This window comes from Microcebus murinus, chromosome 6 (genome assembly GCF_040939455.1).
Source record: "Microcebus murinus isolate Inina chromosome 6, M.murinus_Inina_mat1.0, whole genome shotgun sequence".
NCBI lineage: Eukaryota > Metazoa > Chordata > Mammalia > Primates > Cheirogaleidae > Microcebus > Microcebus murinus.
In genome coordinates this window covers 7,707,223-7,722,711 of record NC_134109.1, presented here as the reverse complement: position 1 = coordinate 7,722,711, position 15,489 = coordinate 7,707,223, and the positions used below count along the sequence as shown (strand labels likewise).

The 15,489-nt window shown below is 47.9% G+C and overlaps 1 long non-coding RNA gene across 1 annotated transcript; it reads right to left on the bottom strand.

Moving 5' to 3' along the window:
* Positions 1–11,158: 11,158 nt before the first annotated feature.
* On the bottom strand, positions 11,159–15,124 carry LOC142871363 (uncharacterized). The gene is made up of 3 exons (XR_012919609.1): positions 15,033–15,124; positions 13,886–14,017; positions 11,159–13,244 (listed from the first exon to the last, which is right to left on the bottom strand). It is a non-coding gene; the product is annotated as an uncharacterized LOC142871363 (long non-coding RNA).
* Between the last annotated feature and the right edge of the window lie 365 nt (positions 15,125–15,489).

Sequence of the window (15,489 nt, the reverse complement as noted above, 5' to 3'; positions counted from 1 at the left end):
GGGGCTCACCACATCACAGGCAGCCCACGGGATGCACTCTCCTTACAAGTGCAGGAGCTGCATGCATCAGCAGTTGTTCATCTTTCCAACCTCATCCCACATCACCTCTGCGAGCACACTGACCTCCAGCCACACTGGCCATAGTGTGGCTTATCCTTATCCTGCCTCAGTGGTGGTGAATATGCTGCTCCCTGCCTGAGGGAGGGGCCCTTTTCACAACTGCTCACCCCTGCCCTCTGGCCTCAGGTCAGGTGGCATCTTTCAGGGACACCTTCCCTGACCACCTCCCCTGCAGTGGACCTGGCTGTAGGTACTGTGGACATGACCTGCACGTCTCTCTGCTCGCCGTCCTCCCAGCACATCATCCCTGCACAGCACTGCCACGTGGGATAGACCTGGCAAGGTGTGTGTTTGCCTGGGTATAATCACACACTATTTATGTATGCATTTGCCTATGTACCACTGTGTAGCTGTTAAGTACACGTTCACCTGTGTACTCATATGTACTGTTTGTCCATGGGTTTACCTGTTGTCTTAGTCCATTTGGGGCTGCTAGAACAGAACACCATAGACTGGGTAATTTACCAAGTACATTAATTTATTTCTAACAGTTCGAGAGGCTGGGAAGTGCAAGACCAAGGCATCTGCAGGTTTTAGTGTCTGGTGAGGGCCTGGTCTCTGCTTCCAAAATGGGCCCTTGTTGCTGCATCCTTGGTTGGGGTGAGGAGTGGGGAGGTAGGCTGTGTCCTCACAGGGCACAAGAGCAGAAGAGAGAGAGCAAAGCTACTCCTGCAAGCCCTTTTTATAGAGGCATAAATCTACTCATGAGGGCAGAGCCCTCATGCCCTAAACACCTTCTGTTAGGCTACACCTCCCAACATTCTCACATTTGGGACTAAGCTTCAACGTGAGTTTGGGAGGGGACAAAACCCTTCAGAACACTGCACCTATGTACTATTATGTACTGTGTATGCAAGTGCTTACCTGCACGTGATTATGCACTGTTTGTGCACATGTTTATCTCTGTACTGTTTTATGAAGTTTATGTCTACCTGCGTACCATTATGTGCTGTTTATGCACGTGTTTACTTATGTACTATTATGTGCTGTTTGTGCATGTTTACCTATGTACTATTCTGTGTTGTTTTTGCATGTGTTTACCTGTGTACTACTACTGTGTGCTGTTCATGCATGTGTTCACCTGTATATCATCATATATGTCTTCCTCCACACTGCACAACTGGAAGGTAAGAGTCTCTCCCATCCTGGTCACTCCTGCCCTTCGGGACCTGGCAGAGCAGCTCCTCCAGGGACTGCCACTCAGTGAGGGAAGGGCAGCAGCTACACATGTCCCCCACTAAGAGATGCTGGCCTCACAGCAGTGCCCAGATCACTGCCCATAGCTATGACCCTGGAACTAAATAGGGTTCCCATAGTCCCCAAGAGCCTGTTTTATAATGCAAGGCTGTGATCTATGGCCTTAGCCTCTTTGAAGGCAGAAATCGGCTCTCCCTGGTGTCTCCCCTCCCTGCTACAGTGTAGACATCTTCATTTTGTTCGTGGGAGAAATATCCTTTCAGACTCTGCTCGGGCATCATTTCCTCTAGGAGAGAAATCCACTCAAATTGAGCTCATCATTCCAGTCTCCTGGCTTCTCTTTTGGGGACTGTATTATAACATGCACCGTGGCACTGTCCCTCTGGGCTATGCGCACGGGGACAGGTGGGGCTGCCTTGGTCTTTTTTCAGGTCACTGATAGAACCTTTGACGGGGGTCTAAGGATTAATTCATAGAGATCCCACAAAGCAGGTGTTAAAAATTATTCTTGGGTCTTGAAGTTTTCTGAGGTCCCTTAAAGAAATGCATTCAAATATTCAGCCACTTAAAAAGATATAACTAAGGAAGGAGGGGCCCTTACACACATGTGGTGCAATCGTCTCATTTTCCAGATGAATAAACTACAGTCCTGAGAGAAGTTTGTCACATGCAGAGAAGCGGGGCGTGGGCTAGTGAGTATGAGAGTCAAGTGTGGAAGCCAGGGGCCGTGACCCACGGTCGGGGGGTGCTGGCCCCGCGTTCCCGGGCCCAAAGGAGCCAGGGTGGGAAGCAAGAAGACTGTCCCCTCTTGCTTCAGGTCCTCGGAACCAGGGGTCAACCCCAGATGGCCAGTGCTGAGCGTGAGAACTGGAGAAGCCTAAGAGGTCAAAACATCACCGAGAGACTGGGCTGTGTAGTGGGAGCGGAGGTGCAGGACCCAAGGTCAGAGGTCAGAGGGCCCGAGTGGTGACCGTGAGCCATTTAGGGGCAGATGACAGCTTCCTCTGTGGCCAGTGCTGAACCTACCAGCAGTGGCTGGGGCACAGCCCCTTACAGGGTCTGAGTTAGGGCAGGCAGATTGCTGAATGTCAACCTCAGAGAGACCTCCAGAGCCTCTTGAGGAGGGGTCAGAAGCTCCAGTAGTTAAGTCAATAGAGTCTCGCTGAGAAGACAGGGAGGCAGCGGCGTGGGCATGACCCCCATGCTCAGGGTAGGTGTGTCAGAGTGCGGCTGAGGGTAGAGAGGTGTAGACAGCGATGAGGAGGGGAGGGTGACCACTGAGAGGGAGGTGAGAAGTGGAGCCACAGGGCAAGGGCTGTTGCAACCTTTTTCTCTCCCGTTGCCTGCCTCAGCCTCCCAGATGCAGGAAGTTAACTTACAAATCCTGCTCTTACCTGGAGCGATCACAGCTTGAAACTGCAGCCAAGAATTGAAAGACAATCTGGGAGAGGAAAAAATTCATTCTGAAAGACATGGGAGGGAAGGTTGTTGGATTTTTTTCCTCTTCAGAAAGCAGCCTGCAAACGTAGGGGGTCATTTGTCAAGCCCTCTTTCCCATCCCCACTTCCTTATCTAATCATAAGCTGAACTGGATAGGGTGTGTTCTTGATGTCTGTGGTCGTAGCTCCAAACCCAATGGCCCTAACTGGAACTTCCCCAGAAGCGGACGTCTGTGAGCAATGATGCTGCTAAAAGTTCCGTGGGCATTTGGCAGGCCTGGCTGGGCAGCCTGGGCAAGTCATCTAAGCAAGCAGTGCCTCAGTTTCTGCATCTATAAAATGGGTGTGATAATAATACCCCCCCAAGGTTATTGTAAATTTCCTTTGGGACTGTATGTGGTCAAGGGTTCCACAAACTAGAAAGTACCCCATGAATGTGAAGACCAACCTCCTTCCCCCATCTCTTCCCCACCCCGACCTCAGGTTCATTGCCACTGTGGAAACATCAACTCTCGGAAGGACAAGAGAGAATGAACATTTTTTAAAACAACTTCTGTCTTCCTAATGTGCTAGCTCTTGGCATGCAGTAGTAGCTCATTTAATTCTGATCATTGCCCTGAGAGGCAGATGTTCTTCTCTCTAGAAATGAGGAAACTGAAGCTCTTGGATATTCTGAGCCAGGCCCTCTCTCTGTCCTTCCGTGTGTATGGAGCCAAGAGCTGGCGCCACACCCTCTCAGGGGTGCTCCACGCTGGAGGATGTTGGCTTCCACAGACACCTGTGAGCAGAGTCTCAGAAGAACAAACAAGCCCCAGCCCCCTGCCAGAGCCAGGGCTGTGTAGGTGCCATCCCTGCAGTATTTCTTTAATTGTCAAGGTGGAGATACAGACACCCCCGGGGCAGATGGGAAAGCCCAAGGCAGGAGAGCGTTCCCAGCTTGTGCAGTGCCACTTTGCCACAGCAGAGCTAGGAGCCAGCCCTTCCCTGCTGGCCAGGTGCTCTGATACACCTGGGGGATGCAGGGACAGGAGGCAGGACCTGCCAGCCCGGTGAGAGCCGCCCCACTGACATCAAGGGAGGGAGAAGCGTGCTGTGCCTGGGGTGGCTTTTTTAGGACGCAAGAATGGGACTGGACCTTGAACAATAGACTGTCCTCGGAGGGGTGCCCAGGACCAGCAGGGTAACTTGGGGATACCTTGTCCTATTTGACAAGTGAGATACGGAGGGGCACATCTAAAAATAACATGGTTTGGGATTCAGCATCCCGAACCGCGTGAGTGTAGCACTCAAGGTCAATCAGTGATATGTCAACACACACATCCCCACCCTTCTGCCGAGATCCCTTAGAAAGGCTGGGCTCAGATAGACTGGACCAGCCCCGGTGTGCTATTGTCAGTGTCATCAGGGTAATAGTATCACCACGAATGAGTATTAGTAGTAATGGAATGCATAATAATATTTTCTTAGTGTTTCTTATTCATCTTTAAAGAAATTTATTAGATCTTTAGAGATGGGAAATCATTTGGATGTATTTCATCTCATCTGATTCTTATCATAAAGCAACTTCCGTGATGGTTGTGTAGACCCTGGTTCTTAGTAGCCAAGGTCCGCCACCTCCCACCAGCGTGTCCTTCTGAGCGTCAGTGAACCCCACAACCACTCAGCTTCTTCATCTGGGGAATGGGGATGACATCGTTGCCCAGGACACAGTATTCTCGGCAGGATAAAATGAGGTGGAAGAGCACTTAGCACAGCGATGGCGGGGACAGTGAGCACTCATTAATGTGTAGCCATAGCCGTGATTCTGACCTTGTCACTGTTCATCATTGTGGTTGCCTCTTGTGCTACGTACTTGGGGTCGGGGCTCTGGGCTGTCTTCAGGAGGCACTCTCCCAGCAGTGGCCCCACCCCTGTTCCTGAGTCCTCCTCCCGGCACTTCGGGGCCCCCTGAGGGCTGGACCAACCCCAGGACCCACCAGCCAGCCTGCTGGAGCCGAGGCCGGTGCCCACACAGAGGACCACTGCAGCGGGCGGCCAAGGAGGCCCCCAGTGGCTGTGGACAGCCTGCCCACACCACACCTGACTGTAATGGCAGCTGTGCATTGCCGTATTTCAGACACAGGTTTCTTTGCCCATGAAATGAGCCCTGCGGGACGAGTTTTCTAAAATTCCCCTTCAGGAAATGAAGACCTTGGAAGTCATTGGAGAATTGCTTTTATCCACAATCATTCCACTGGTAAATGCAAGAGCCAGGGTGTCAACCCAGGTCTTAGGTCTTCCAATTCTGTGCCCTTAAGAACAGCCCAGGGACGTGTGAGTGAAGCATGCAAGGCCCCAGTTGGGCCATTTTGGTGCCAATGAGGCCAAGCCCTGTCCTTCTGAAACCACACTTGGGCTCAGCAGCCTGGCGCCCTCAGGCCCACGTGCGCACGAGCTGCCTCTCGCCGAGAAAGTGCGATTGTTCTGCTTCACTGCCGGGAGCCTCCAAAGCAGCTGTGCTACTGCTTGAACCTGTGGCTTCCCGTTGTGCACAGGCGTGCCACGTGGCCTGTGGCAGTCATCAACCGCCTGTGCGTGGGGCAGCCCGTGTCAAGCAACAGGGGCGGGAATAAGCAAGAAGCTTGGCTTACCCTGAGTAGGAAAGGACATTGGGGATTGATTTGAACAACATGCATTATAAAACCGGGGTGTGCAGAGCAGAGAGGCTCCAAGGGAGGGAAGCGAAGAAGAAAGGGAGGGAGGAAGGGAGGGAGAGAGAAAGAGAGAGGGAGGAAGCAAGGAAAAGAAGGGAGAGAGAGAGGAGACAGGAGGTAAGAGAGGAAGGCGGGAGAGGAGAGAGCTCCCTCGTGCCCACAGTAGCGGACTGGCTCAAATTCATCCAGAGAATGGAAGGAAAGGGCCCGAGATCAGAAGGAAACGAGAGCAGGTGAGCCGTGGCTGCATGTGGATACAGTCTCCCAAATCTACTTCCTCCTCTGGGCATGTTTGTCTGCATGGGTGCACATGCGTGTGCATCTGTGCACCTGCGTGTGCATCTGTGCACCTGCGTGAGCATGTCACCGTGTGTCCACGTGTGTCCCTGCGTGTGTGAAATTACTTACTGGCCCTCCCGGTCCCAGGTGGCAGGTCTCTTAGCCCTGCTTGTGAGCCCTCAGCATCAGCCCGAGGGTGAATTCAGTGTCTCTACCAGCGGATGGGGGCCAGTGACCAGACTATCCCATCCTCTCTGTGGGCTTGAAAGAACCAAATCGCCCCCCAAATTTCACTTTCTTTGCTCTGCTCTGGATCTGGACTTCGGTGCTCCCTTCCCAATTCTCCAGAAGTGGGGAGAACATTAGGGCTTCAAGTGCCTGGGGGCTGCTCAGGCAGGGCATCAAAGCCATTCCAAACCAGGTGTCTCCAAAGCCAAAAACTCCCTTCCCAGCCAAAATCTCCCTTGTTGTGCACAAAGAAGCAGGGCAGGGTGCACCCCACTCCGTCTGAGCCCTGTCCTATGCCACAAAGCATTTCCCAAGCGCTCCAAGTTCCATAGAGCCCCAAGTTTGTTTCACCAAGTTCTCTGTCCCGTCCCCTGCCTTAAAAAAGTCATGGGTATTTTGATTGAAATTTAATCCACATGTTCCCCATTTATTTACAATTAAATCATCAAAATATTATTTTAAGGGCTGTTTGATGTCTAGGAAACCTTTTGAGGTCTTTTTAATATGATTTTAAAAGACTCTTTCCTTAGAAGCCGGAAACTTTGCTTTGCTGCGTGTAAATAAACCCGGTGGAGATGAGTGACTTAAGTCTAGAAATGTCATGGCATTTGACAGAGGTTTGGAAACAGTGGAAGCCCTCTTTGCGCTCAATAAGACCCGCCATCAGACTTGCAGAACTTGCCTTTGCAACACTCCCAGTAGCCCCTAGTCAAGGCATTCAAAGGCTGCCATCCGTCCTAAATGTTTCATCAAAATCAACGGTTGTCTTCCAAGAGGAAGGGCAGGGACTGACCTTCAGGGGGTACCCTGGGTACTGTGTTTGGCACTTCAAAGACAGGACCTCCTGTCACTTCTACGGGCAGCTCCGATGTTACGAACATCAACATGTGGTTTCCCCAGTGAGCAAACAGCCTATCCAAAAGGTTAAGTCACCTGCCTGTAGTCACCTGTGATATAGGATTGAGACTCGGGTTGTTCAGACACCCAACTGCTCTCTACCCATGTCACCAGGCCACCTCTTCACGTGGAGTTAAAAAATATATATATATCAGTGATAAGCATTACGATGCCAGTAGCAGCAACGATCCTTGCATTTGTTTTGGCTTTGCACATGTGCAACTATCTTAAACAATCATCATCGTGGGGGCTCCAGGAGAGAAAGGCACCTGCAGATCACACAGCAGTGTCCCGCCAAAGTGGTGAAGGCTTGAGGTTAAGGCTGGGAGCTCTGATTATCCATTCTGTCACCGGATTCTCTCGACACATCCTGAAGACGATTGTTATGTTAATCGCACTTTGAAGACAGGGGAACTGGACTAGTGAATTAAGAGCAAACGAGCCAACGACTCCTCTCATCATTGGCAGGTGTCAGAAGAAGCTGGTTCATCAGCCCAAAGGGGTGTGCCTTGGACATGGGCGTCTGGCAGCAGGTTCTAAAACTGTGCTGTCTAATTTGCTGGCCACTGGTCACATGGTTACTTAACTTTAAACTTCAATGAATTAAGGTAAAGTTAAAAATTCCATCCTTCAGTCCCACTTGCCATATCTCAGACGCTCAATAGCCACCTGTGGCCAGAGTGCAGAACTGGACAGCAGGGGATGCTTCCGTCCTGGCGGAAGGTTCTGTGGGGCCGTGCAGGTCTGAAGACTCTGCACCACGGCCACCAGCTCCGGGCATTTTGAATTAGTCATGTGTTGAGCCTTATCTCTTCTTTTCCATCCTTCATTACGGCTGCTATTCTGATTGGGATCTGGGGTCCTAGTGACTCCCCTCCTATCCCCTCCTAATTCTGGGCCCCAAGATAACCAGCATCTGCATAGTTGCTGGAAGACCTGGACAGGCCATGGCTCCTGGCAGCCCTGGTGCAGCCGCCTGCCCTGCCCTGCTGTGTTTCAACTAATCATCTGTGAAATGGAAGGAGGGGCCGGGGGGAAAGGATGAAGGAGACTTCTGGAAGGGGAGACACAGCAGGGCGATGAAGAGGCAGCCAGGGAGGCAGACATCTGTGCCCAGACAGATAGAGTTTCCCAGATAAGATCTCTGCTACTATCCTTGTGAGAGATAAACAACTTGCCAAAGCAGCAGGCAGGGAGGAAGTGCCCCGCTGAGAAAGTGGTGCACAGAGGCCAGACTCTCAGCCCCTGCGGTCAGAGGCCCAGGGCGAGGAAGGCGGGGGAAGGGAAGGAGGCAGGCCCTGGCTCTGCACAGGGCACAGGTGACAGGAGTCGCAGGGCTCACCCGACAGATGTCAACAGAGAGAAATGTGTGAGCGTTGGCACTTGAGGGAGCACAGGTTCTGTGAGAGGGCGGGGAAGAACACAGGAGAAACAGGGCTGTGCTTGGCGCTGCCTCCTGGGGTATATCAAAACGGGGCGCATACCGAGGCTAAGGATTGAGGTTCCCAGCCCAATCCTGCCCCTGACCAGAGTACTCTGCAGCGCCAAGGAAATTCTCTAAGACTCAGTTTTACTGTCCAAAAAATGGGATACCTGTGTTAAAGATACATTGAAATGGTGTGGCGAAGTTTCCCCTCAAGCAGAAGCAATGAGTTGTTCTTTCATGAGTTAGATTTTAGATGGAGGATGGAGGGATGGATGGATGAACAGATAGGTGGATGGGTAGGATTTCTATTAAAGCATTTTCTTTTGGCCAACAGGTATATACGTGTCTTTCTCCCCCAGAAGAGTAGGAGCTATTTCAGGGAAAGGGCTTGGTCTGATTCCATTGTAAATCCTCAGGTGCAGCACAGATTCAGAGGTGCCTGCTCAGAAGAACCAGAAGGAAGGAAAAAGGGGAGGAAGACAGAAAAGAAGGAAAGGGATGCAATGGGAACATAGATCTGAAACCTCAGTTATTTATATATGCGGCACTTTCAGTGAGATTTTGTCCGTTTGAAACAACTTTGGAGGATGGTGATATCTTCAGATTTGAGTTTGGGTTTAGGGTAAGATTGCAATAAAAATACAAGATGCCCAGTTAAATTAAAATTTCAGAAAACCAATGAATATTTTTTTCTTAGTGTGTCTCATACAATATTTGGGTCACACTTGTACTCAAAAAATATGTTGCTTATCTGAAATTCAAATGTAACTGGGTGACTTGTATTTTATATGGCAGCTCTAGTTTAGGGGAAAGGGAAAAAATAACAGGCCTTTGGACTTGTTATTAATCTACACATGTTTGGACACATTTTAGGAAAGAGCTTCTCAGTGGAATTTGGGGCAAAAGCCTGGTTAGCAATAAAGGCACACTCTCCTTCTTGTTTTCCATTGCTCCTCGCACAGACGTCTTCCCCAAGGAGAGCCCAGTCACCTAGTCAAATACATATAATAGAATCCTAAATATAGCCAATGATTTCTAACACTGGAGACTTGCAACTTTTGGAGGCACTTGGAAGTTTCAATGTGAATGGGAATGTCAGAGTGAATTGAAATTTTCCGAGTGAATGACAATGTTTAGCATGCATTAGAGTGGACAGGATGAATTGAACACCAAGCATTCAGCAAATGATCCACGTCTCAGCCAACCCTGGTTCTAATCTTCATGTGTGCTCGTGCCTAGAGGCAAAAGTAGCTCTACAGACTTATCTGAAACCCAGTGGAGAGTTCTGAAGCCATTTGTTTTGATTTAGTTCCAGCATGGTCTTCACCAATTGGTCCTTTGTCGTATGGCACTTGGTGACACTATTTCTCCTTCTCTCACGTTTTTAACTACAATCTGCATGTCTCTACTACGTTCCCACCCTGATACAACCAATTATCTCTAAGTTGGTCTGTTCTTTCTATTATTACCTTCTAAACGCCTCCCTTTCTGCACTGAATCCTGTTGTTGAAAATGACCCAGCCAATCTAAGCACATCATTTATTTCTGCCTTTCATTCTGTTATCTTCTACAAGTTCCCAATCATGAGATGTTCATCAGAGAATTCTTGCAATATAAGAAATAATTAAAAGTGTATTTTTCTTGTGAAGAATTGGGAACACAAAAAGGCATGCGGTTTTTCACAATGTAATGTAGTTGTGTGGATTTATTCTTATACCCTGCCAATTCCCTTATGTTATATCACTTTTTCTGGCAATATTTGATCCCATAAAGCCTCTTTTTTTTTTTTTTCCAAGACACCTCTCCTTCCCATTCTGAAATGATCTCTCCAGAGAGTGGTGGTGATGATACAATAGGTTGGAGTTGCTATTATTAAAAATTACTACTTTTTTTTGAGTATGTTGCTTTTGTTACCCATTGGGATTTTGATTCCAGACATTCTCCTTGCTTGACATCCACTGGGGAAGTGATGAAACCATTCATTATTTAAAAGTTTGGAAGCCACAAGAACTACTGTATCCACCCAGATTGGATTGACTTTTTAGCTCTTTTGATTAATAATTCATAAGCCTGAGTGTATGTGAATTGGGTGAGGACTAACCTGCTAACAAAAGGAGAGTAGGAGATGAATGTTAACATGGCTCCTGTGTTATTTTACTTAACACTTCGGACCAACAAAACAAACCCATGTGTCATGGAACCTGTTTCATAGTTTCAATCCGCGATCAATATTTCATGATTAATGGGCCCATATGTTCACTCCGGTCCCCTGCAGTCCAGAATTTGCACACGCATTTCCCATGTGATGAGGTACAAAATGCCTTTTCTGAAAGGAAAGGACTTTGCCTTCTCTAATGAGAACTCAGATGTTTTGTTTTTAATGTTTCCTTTCTGGGTTTCGTATAAGATGTCAGTCTTTAGCAAATAAGCGTTTGGGATATGAAAGAAAACAATGGAAGCTTCTGTAAACGGTGGCACTTACAAGAGAGGGTCATGTAATTTGTAAATGACACATTTTTTTAAACCTGGCTAATATCATGCACTGTAAAAATTATTTCAGCTGGCATCCAAGGACCTGGATTTGTGCTCTGTCTCTGTCATTTCCTAGGTGTGTGACTGGTTCAAGCAACTGCTGCAGCTCCCTGAGTTCCATTTTCTTAATCTGCCACATGATGACTAAAACCAACTCCTTGGTACCACGGTGAAGAATGGAGTAGGGCTATGTAAAGCACCTACACAGTCTCTGTTCTACGGCAGTACCCCTTTCATTTATTACTTTAATAGGTATAGAATGTTAAATATTATTAATGCAATTAAATATTAAACATTATTAATGTTATTTAAGATATTTTATTAGTCAATAAAACAATATTAACTCACACTGTTGGCGTGATGTACAATGCATTAAAAGTACTTTATAAACCATAATGGTTTAAAGCCACTGGAAGAAATCACCCTTAGGTGTTATCTAGCATTTAAAGTGGTAGCAAGGCCTCTGCTTTGATGTTGAAGTGACAAAAATTTTCCCCTTCTGTGAAAGTGCACCATAAGAAGAGGATTACGGTAGTAATTAATAAATTGGAGAATATTCAAAACATAAAGCATAGGAAATGTATTCTACCAGGTTTTTTTTTCAGAAAACTCCCAATTTCTGATTATTTGGGGGTCAATTTTATCTTGTACCTGGGAAAATTTTACTATCAAAGTCACTACTTAAGAGTATCTGGTGAGCAACCAGTGATTTCACAGATTTAAAACAAGCAAAGAAAACGACGACAACTTGTACGGCATCTTGATTCCTCAGGGTCACACTGAGCAGTTCCTCCAGGACACCTCTGGTTTGTGGCTGCAGTGACCCCTGCCCTGTGTCCTGCCTGAGGACAACAGCAAGGCAGCATGAGGCGAGGGCTCAGGCTTGGCTTAGTTCTGGAAACGGACTGGCTTTTTTTTTTTTTTTTCCAGGAACACAGTGCAAGAAGATAGGCTCGGTCCACGATTTATTGTAATTTCCTACTGACGTCTGAGCATCTTCAACTCCCACGTTTCCTTCTCTGTCAATCTTGAAAAAGAATAATTGATCTTCAAACTCTGTTACCAAACGTCCTCGAGATTAAAGGTGGAATTAAGTTTACATTCTGGTCCTTTTCACCAGTGACGAAAGGGGAAGCCAGATTTCTAATTAACCCTCAAACTTCTAGAATATTCTATCACCTACAACTTCCATTCCTAGAACTTTGAGATAAGGGACAGTTTTATAATAATGTTCTTTCACCCGTGTGATTGTTTAGGCACCTTGAAAACCACAGGTTTTATTTTTGGGGGGCAGGGGGATGGGATCTTCTCCGATATACAACTTTCTCTTGCCTGTAGTTTTACCTAAATTCGTCTCCTTTCCCTAAGTTTGGAGCCTGGCTATGCAGCAGCAAGAGCAGCCCTGCAGCCTCAGCTTCCCGACGCCTGCCTCCTAGGGTAAGGAGGGGTGTGGAGCTCCAGATCCAGTTCCCTGCACACAGAGGGCTCAGTTCCTCTGCTGTGCGTGTTGGGGCTCGTGTTGGTGCGTGTTGGTGCGTGTTGGGGCTGTCCCCAGCACCGGGCTTCCACCCTCGGTTGTCAGGCACAGAAGTGGAGGCGAGGACAGGGGCAGAGTGCCCTTTGCCCAAAGTCCCACAGTCATCTCGAGTCACACTGGGATCCCACGCCAACCTTCCTCCCATGTCCCCAAGCTGCCTGTCCCCAGCAGGGAGAGAGCACGGAAAAGAGAAACAAGCATACTGTGTTCCTGGGTGCTGCACCAGGGACATTCCTGCACTGCCTGACTCCACATGTCTCCAAGGGGTACCTTCTCTGAACTTCTGTTGGGCCGGGGTCCTGCCCCTTCTTTCGGACCTATTTTGAGAACGCCCCTCCCCCCCCCCAGCCCGTGGGCCCAGCGTGGTGTGGTGAGCTGCCTGCAGGAGGACAGGAGGTTGTCCTTTACTCAGGAGCAGGTTTCTGCCGCTGCAGATTCCAAGCAGCATTTAACAGAAATTACCGACATTTGTCTTGGGGTGTGTGTGTGTGTGTGTGTGTGTGGTTTTTTTTCATCGGGGATTAGGGAGAGCAATCATCTCCTGCCTCTCATCAATTACTTTCCTCGTATCTTTTGCATTTTTGCACAGAACCGTTTTGCAGGTACAACAGAGCGATCTTTAGAGATAATCTGGTGATTATTACAAATTCAGCCTCTCACACTACAGGCATTAAGAGATGAAAATTGCCTCAAGTCCACTGTTGTACACCCAATCTGTACCTATGGACTTCTGTCCCGAGGTGAAAATGCAAACAGAGCAGATATTTAGAATCATTTTGACAGTTCATAAAATTAAGCAGGGATTAGGGATTTGCCTTTTTAAATAATGCCAGAGGGTGCACACAATGGTAATCATATCATCCCGCAACAGGTCCAGTCAAAGTTGAACGGACTAGCTAGGAAGAGAGAGAAAAAAATGTCAGGTGATTAAATCTGCCATGTATCGGCTGTTGAGAAACCATTTTTTAAACTTTAAATTAACTGCCTGCCTAATGGAGACACTCTCCCCAGTTTCCACCACCACCCTGCCTTCCCTGGCGTGTGTTCTGTTCAGACAATACAGGATTTACTTCGATGTCTACCCACATGACTACATCCAGTCAGAGGGGATGGCTGTATAAATATGCATGTGGCACAAATAGTTTAATTTTAATTGGGACGCAGTAGCTGATGTTGAAACTATTTTCGTGATTTTGAATATTGAATGTGATATCAAGCATGTGACTGGGTCTATTAGATACCAAAAAGTACTCGTTTTAATTACAGTGTGGGACAGGAGCCTGTGTACTGGACCATGTTCTAGTCCTTCTCCAAAGTGCTATAATTGTGACCAATAGATTCCCTTCCCAGAGTGCTACTTTCTCCTAATGCCCTAGGAGGATTTGATACTAAGGTGATCTACACAGTGCTGATCTGAAAGATTCGTGCTCAGATTCTCCTTCACAGGGGAAAGAACAGATCTTGAGGCTCAGTGTATTAGTCAGAAAAGTCTAGGCTAGGCTGCGGTAACAAAGGATTCCAGAGCATGGCTGCTTACCATACTGGCAGTTGATGTCTTACTCAAGCCATAGGTCCCATGCAGCTGGGCAGGGGGCTTCAGCCAGGGGTCTAAGCTTCCAGAGCTTCTACCCTCTTGCAGATGCTTTATCTGAACGTAGCATCTGCTCATCTGCCATGGGGAGAAAGATATTGCTGCGGGATTGCATAATGAGTCTTCTAGATTCTTTCTGGAGGTGTCAAATGTCAACTCTGCCCACAGCCCACGTTCAGAAGCAGCCCATGGCCCCACCTAAATGCAAGGGGGCCGTGATAAGTAGTGGAGCGAGTGGCATGTTTGAATTACCACCATGCCTGCCTTTATGAAATCATACAATGTTCTCCCCTCTTTGGTAAAAGAAGATGAAATGAACAAGTTAAAACTTTAACTAGGGACACAGGTCCGTGTGGCCCTGAAATGTGTACTTTTGTATTTAGAAACAGATAGAACGGGCTTTTGTTGTTTAAAGTTGTACCTGAACTTCCCACCCAGCCCCTGAAAAGGTCACTGAACTATTGTTTTATTACTGCTATTTGCATATACGCATAGGGGGTGGTGGAAATTGTTAGAACATCTACCCTCTTTGCTGTGGAGGTCTAGTTGTGGGAAATGTCACTTGTGAGGGGCGAACTGTGGCTGTGGGCTGTACTGCATAGAAGAAAAACTGGGAAGCTCAATGAGGGTGAAAGCCTGGCTCAGAATATTGCAAGAGTGGCTTTTGGGTTTGCCTCCCTTCCCACCACTTGCAGTGCTAAAGGGAGATCGAGAGGCCTGGCAATGCCCAAAAGAAGGTTTAGAATCATTTAAAAAAAAAAAAAAAAAAAGCAAACAACAACAACAACAAAAAAAAAACAAACCAAAAAACAAAACAAACAAAAAAACACTCAATGAAATGTAGGAAGGAAGGACTTCCCATACACGTGTACTCACTAACACACACGCACCCTCACACACGTACAACTCCACTCCATAAATGCTCTAAAATAATTGAGAGCATCCTGCATTGAAATGCGACAGAATTGAACTCTCCATCTGACCCCTGGCCCCACCTCTGAACCCACACCTTGCCCTCAAGAGCCATGGAGGACCGAGGACTGGGGGCCACGTCCAGGAAGAACCCCTGGGGCCTGGGCAAGGGCGTTCTCACCTCCAGGGCGGGGTGTCCTCATCATATCTGTCCAGGGGGTTTCAGAATCGCTGAGGACCAGGGGGTGCTGTGTGCTGCTCACTCTCGCCTTCTCAAATAGGAGGTTGGCTGCTCTTCTGCTGCCCCACTCCTTGCAACACGTTTGCATTGGGGTGTGGCGGTGGGAGCACAAATAACCCACATTTTTATTTCCTGAGACTGGAGGTGAGAAAGCACTGTGTCCAGATTTGACGTATTGACAACTGCGAGATCCTGGATTTTGAGTCTGACATCGGGGTTGGATGGGACTCTGGGGATGCCCCCTTTAGGAAGGGATGAATGTCTTTTATTTACACAAGAATAAAGGAGAAAGGTGAATACTCATGACCAAAAGGGCAGACAATGATAGACCATATAATTGTGAAAGTCTTCTCTTCCCCCTCTAAGGAGCAGTCTTTGTGGAAATATGACACTTCCC